This window comes from Hippopotamus amphibius, chromosome 3 (assembly GCF_030028045.1).
Source record: "Hippopotamus amphibius kiboko isolate mHipAmp2 chromosome 3, mHipAmp2.hap2, whole genome shotgun sequence".
NCBI lineage: Eukaryota > Metazoa > Chordata > Mammalia > Artiodactyla > Hippopotamidae > Hippopotamus > Hippopotamus amphibius.
In genome coordinates, this window is record NC_080188.1 from 108,124,382 (window position 1) to 108,130,227 (window position 5,846).

At 35.5% G+C, this 5,846-nt stretch overlaps 1 pseudogene; it reads right to left on the minus strand.

Moving 5' to 3' along the window:
* Window positions 1-448: 448 nt before the first annotated feature.
* LOC130847928 (olfactory receptor 4A5-like) lies at window positions 449-1,432 on the minus strand (annotated as a pseudogene).
* Between the last annotated feature and the right edge of the window lie 4,414 nt (window positions 1,433-5,846).

Below are 5,846 nucleotides of genomic sequence, written 5' to 3' on the forward strand. Positions count from 1 at the left end.
TGCAAATACAAAAGTATGATACAGAGTTCAAATATTAACATGGGCTATATTTGTGTGGAGAGGAGTGAACAAATTTTTATGGCATATTACTTATATTATTTTTCTGAAATCTGTAATGAGTCCTATTAAATCCTATAAGATTATATTATTTGAGAAAGAGACATGAAAATATCTTCCACTAACTAAAATAAACTTACACTATTAACTATAGCTTAATTCAAACATAGAACATAAATGTATAGCCTCAATAGATACATTTGACTCCACAAACTATATGTATTTTCATAAGAAAATGTGAAAATCTTAAAAATACATTTCAAACAAAATATATATTTTGATCTAGGAAACTATGAAAATATTAAAATTATATTTTGTTCATTGGATTTATTCACATAATAAATGTTTTCATTATGCCCAAGTTATTAATCCTGAGGAGGAATTTAATACACTTAAATTTCATACAGGGCTTATCTGAAAAGAGTAATTTTTCATTGAAAATAGGACATACATTTCCCTTCTGCCTCATTTTCTTTTTCTGTTCCAGAGCTTTTTCCTGGCAGTTTGCATCTCAACATTTCTCAGAGTATGATTTACAGGGTTCTGCATAGAGGTGATGACGGTGTAAAACACAGTCAAGTATTTATCAATGGGTGAAGCAGAGGGAGGTCTCACATACAGAAAAATACAGGGCACAAAGAAGAGGATGACCACAGTAATGTGGGAGTCACAGGTGGATAAGGCTTTGTGCCTCTCTTCCTGACTAATGTTCTTCAGGGAGTGCAGAATGACCCCACAGGAGATGAGTAAGACCATAAAGGTGACCACACAGATTGCCCCATCATTGGCCAACACTGTGAGGGCAATAATATAGGTATCAGTACAGGCAAGCTTTCACAAAGGGTACATATCACAGATGAAGGACATTGGGGCCACAGAAGGGAAGGTTGTAAACAATGAGAGGATGAAGGACACCATGAAAAAACCCACCAGCCCAGGCCAAGAGCAGCAGCAGAACACACACAAGCTAATTCATGATTGTCAAATAATGCAAGGGTTTGCAGATGGCCACGTAGCGGCCCTAGGCCATGATCATCAGGAGGAATATTTCAGCACCACCAAATAAATGCCATATAAAAAGCTGAGTCATGCAAGCTTGGAATAAAATCATTTTCTCCTCACACAGTAAGTCTATAATCATGTTTGCGGTGATTGTAGTAGAATAGACAGCATCCATTAACAACAAGTAGCCAAGAAAGAAATACATGGGGGCATCCAGGGTTGGGCTGAACACCACAGCAATGACAATGAGTAGGTTGTCCACCACTGTCACAATGTAGATGAGCAAGAACACAACAAATAATGTTTTCTGATCCTGGAGGCTCTGAGTGAGCCCCATGAAGACAAACTCAGTTACTTTGTTCCTTTGTTCCATAAGTGCTTCTGTCTGTCTTATTTCAGAGTTCAGGTCAAAGTTACCTGTAAATATAATTATTATTAGAGACTCCCTGAAGTCTTATGATAGTCTGTTTATTCTTTCAGTCAGTAGGTGTTATGGTTTAATATGTTCCAGTTCTTTCAGAGTCCATAATACAGGGCTGATTAAAATATCATTCCTAACCTGAAACATCTTACAGACTAATGAATAGGCAAGTAATTAAGAGAAATATGTGGGAAAATGACACATTATTAAGTAAATGTGGTGCTACAATTACCTTTCCATCTGGAAGCTAACAGAATTGTTCATATAGTTAATATCTTATACAAACTTTAATATTGATTAAAATTTTGATAAAAAAGTAAAGAAAGACATCTTTATTCTACTTTTTTTTTTTTTTAAGGAGGTGACTTTCTCCATTTTAGGGGTAGAGGAATCTTCATAACAAATTGTTGAAATTCCAAATAGATATATTTAACAATTTCAGTTTTTTTTAAACTTTATTTATTGGCTGTCTTGGGTCTTCATTGCTGCACACAGGCTTTCTCTCATTGCAGAGAGTGGGCCCTAGGCACTCTTCATTGTGGTGCACAGGCTTCTCATTGTGGTGGCTTCTCTTGTTGCGGAGCATCAGCTATAGACACGTGGGCTTCAGTAGTTGCAGCACATGGGCTTAGTTGTTTCATGGCATGTGGAATCTTCCCAGAGCAGAGATCAAACCCATGTTCCTTGCATTGGCAGGTGGTTCTTAACCATTGCACCACCTAGGAAGTCCCAAAAATTTCATTTTATTTTAAGGATTCAGAAAAAGAAACCACAATATCAATTAAGAAAAATAGTTTGGAGAAAGATTACACTTAGAGAATATATATAGAGTTAATATCTAATATAGACAAATATCTCTAAGAAATGAACAATTAAAAATATAAATAAAAATGTAAAATGAATAAAAATATAAACAAAGGAAGAATACATCTAAATGGTCAACAAATAAATGATAGGATGTTGTAGCATATCCATGAACAGAAAAGTAGGAATTTTCCCAACAGCCTTACTTACCAACACTACATGTTGTCATTTTTGAATATATATTAACCAAACAATAAGGTGAAAAAAATCTCTTTTTGATTTGTATTCATTCAATAATTCATTCATAGAATTTTATTGTTGACATAAGTGGTAAATTTATTATTGGTCTCCATATAAAGTTAAATTAAATGCAATGTAATGTCCATATAGATATATGTAATTTATGTTCATACACAAAGCAAACTAAGAATAATAATAAATAATTTAGTACATGCTATGTACCATGTACCAGACATTTTGCTAATACTTTATACATGTTTTATCATTTAATCCTGACAGTTAGCTATGATGAGACACATTTTATGGCTGAGATAAAACAAAATATAATTTTCTTAACTCTATACAGTAAGTAAGTGATAAAGCCTGAATTTGAATCCTAGAAGCCAACTTTACAGCAGGTATGTGTTTCTAGTATCTGAATTTCTCATGGAACTAAATTATTTATTCAATAAAATCTTGGATAACAGGAAGGTGATAGCATTTAGGGAGAGTCTCTGATCATTTTTAAAGAGCAACAGTGCCCTGCATTCCTCAGAAAACCTGTGTCTCGAACAGAGGCATCATCATCAGACTTTGTCTCTAATGAAGGGCTTTAAAAGGGTTATTTCTGGACGTAAATCTTCCCAACTCACTGTGCTTTCCTTGAAAGATGAGTGGAGATAGAATTATCTGCAGTAGCACTTTTTCTAGATGAAAATTACTATAACATTGTAGATGCAAACATCAGTGGTTCCTTGGAGTGCTTCCAGTGGGAGGGAGCTTAATCCCTGAATAACATTCCTCAGTTTCAGCACCCCATCCCTGAGCACACCATCAGCATCACCCTCAGCACCAACATCCCAACACCAGTCCTGTGAGCAGAGCTGCTCACAAATAAATGGGTGTGATTATATATATGTGTGTGTGTGTGTAATCCAACTTATTGGTTTCTTTTAACAATTAAAACTATTAACTGATCAAAACAGAAAGAAATACACTGTGTACAGTCTTTCTCAAAGGTGATTACTAGAAAAATAAAGATAAAGGTAATTAGTACAAGAGGAAAGGAGAAAAACACAAGTAATATACACAGAAAATGGCATGAAAGAAGGAAAATGTAAAATCTCTCTAAAACTAGCCTCTACATACAAGATACTCCTGTTCCTCATTTTCTCTAAGACTCGTCTACAAAACATAAACATACTCTTTTATTCACTCATCTCATGATCTGGTTAGTAACCAAAAGACATATATGTAAGTTTGATAATTTGCCAAAAAGAGATTAAAATAAATCAAACTCGAAATTGTTGATAACTCAGTACTCTTCCTTCTGAGGCTACAATCTGTTTTTACAGACAAAACAGGTGAACTACTGACACATTTTAAATATAATTGTCCTTGTATATAAGTGATTCAATTAGTTCAATGATTGCAAAACAGCAGTTCAAAACAATAAGACCATGTATAATACTCAAATAAGTTGTTAAGATCACCTCAAAAACTCAGTGTTATGTTCTTTCTGTGACCTCTAAAACCCAGTTACCTGATGGTTCCTGTATATTGAAGGCAGAGATTCTGCAAGTAAATATTCTAGGATCATGTCAGGGTAACCAAACCTATGGCCCATCCAGCATGTACTGACAAGAACTTTTCTCTACAGAAGAGCTAGGAGTGATGACACATTGGAGTTTCAATTTTGCAAATCCAATAATTAGTCAAGTAAATCAGGACCACACTGGGAGAAAAGCACGCAATCACTTAATGGTGAGTTGTTTTGAAATCGAGCAGTTTCAAAGGGTTTCGAAAGACGATTTAAAACAGGTTGTCTAAGTATCCAAGGATTTATATAGGAAAACACCCTTGTGGTTGGCAGAGGAATTCAAATTTCATCTACAAAGGAAAGGTTGCCAAAAAGACAGCCACCTAAGCTGTTTACAAAATCATGGGACTGTGCCTGTCACTTAGCTATATTTGAGTTTAATTTGTAAACACTTTCCAGCCCACACCTTAGAAGACACATCATTATTGAGATGTTCTCCTTCGGGTAATAGACCTGGGCTAAAAGAGGACAAAGTGCCATTTTCAAGTGGCACAGGATTTCAACATATGTAGACTTGCATCATTTCAACTGGATCCAATTCTTTGAGGCTATGTCTCTGCTGACTGAGGCACTAATCAACATACCAGTGAATTCCCATCCACCCATGCAAACATGCACTTTTCCCAGGGGCAGAGATTCACTGCAGCCAGGCCAAGCTGATGTCCACAAATACAAACACCTATCATGGTATTAACCATCCATTTATTTGTTCAACAAGTAAGCTCTCTTCTTGAATAGAAGAATGGCCACAGAATGATTTATATGTGTGATAATACAGGTGAAGAAATGTCAGTATGACTTGTTCTAAGCCACCTAGCTAGTACCATGACTGAATTCTTCTGTCACCTAATCTGGGGCTCTCTACATCCTTTAAGACTATTATTACAATTGTGTCACATCTAGCTGCAGGACAGTTGCCATTATAAAGGATTAGAAAATGTTCCTAGGGGAAACTGAGACGAAGCAAGAGAGTAGCACAGACATATATATACTACCAACTGTAAAATAGATAGTCATTGGGAAGTTGTATAACAAAGGGAGTCCAACTCGAGGATGGAAGATGCCTTAGAGGACTGGGGCGGGGAGGGTGGGGGGGACTCGGAGGGGGGGAGCCAAGGAAGGGAGGGAATATGGGGATATGTGTATAAAAACAGATGATTGAACTTGGTGTACCCCCAAAAAAATAATAAAAAAAAAAAGAAAATGTTCCTTAGCTGGAAAAATATAAGAACTAAATTCTTTCTCAATGCATAATAATTAGTCTTATCAAGTGGCATGCTACCAATTGAGAAATATTTAGGGTTATAGCATTAATCCCTTTCCTAACTTCAGTTCTAGAAAATATCAATTTACAACACATTTCACAAGAGACTACAACTGGTTCATTAATGTATTTGACTGCATGCTCAGGGAAGTCTCCTGAGAAGAAAGAGCTTCTCAATTGTACTGAATGTGATCCTCACAGGTGATGCGGCAGCATCTGTGCTTGGATGACCTTTACTAACATTCTACTCACTCCATACTTTTACCTAAACATTTACACATGAATTAGGGCAGTATTTCTCAACCTCTTTTTTTTTTTTCCCCACTATTGCCCACTAAATGTGTGTTTGTTTTCTTTTGGTTTGGTTTGATTTTAATTTGTTTTTTTGTTTTTGTATTTTTATTATTATTTTTTTTTACATTCTGTTTCCTTTAATTATCCACCCCTGGAAAATAGTGATACTACAAATACATGTACCC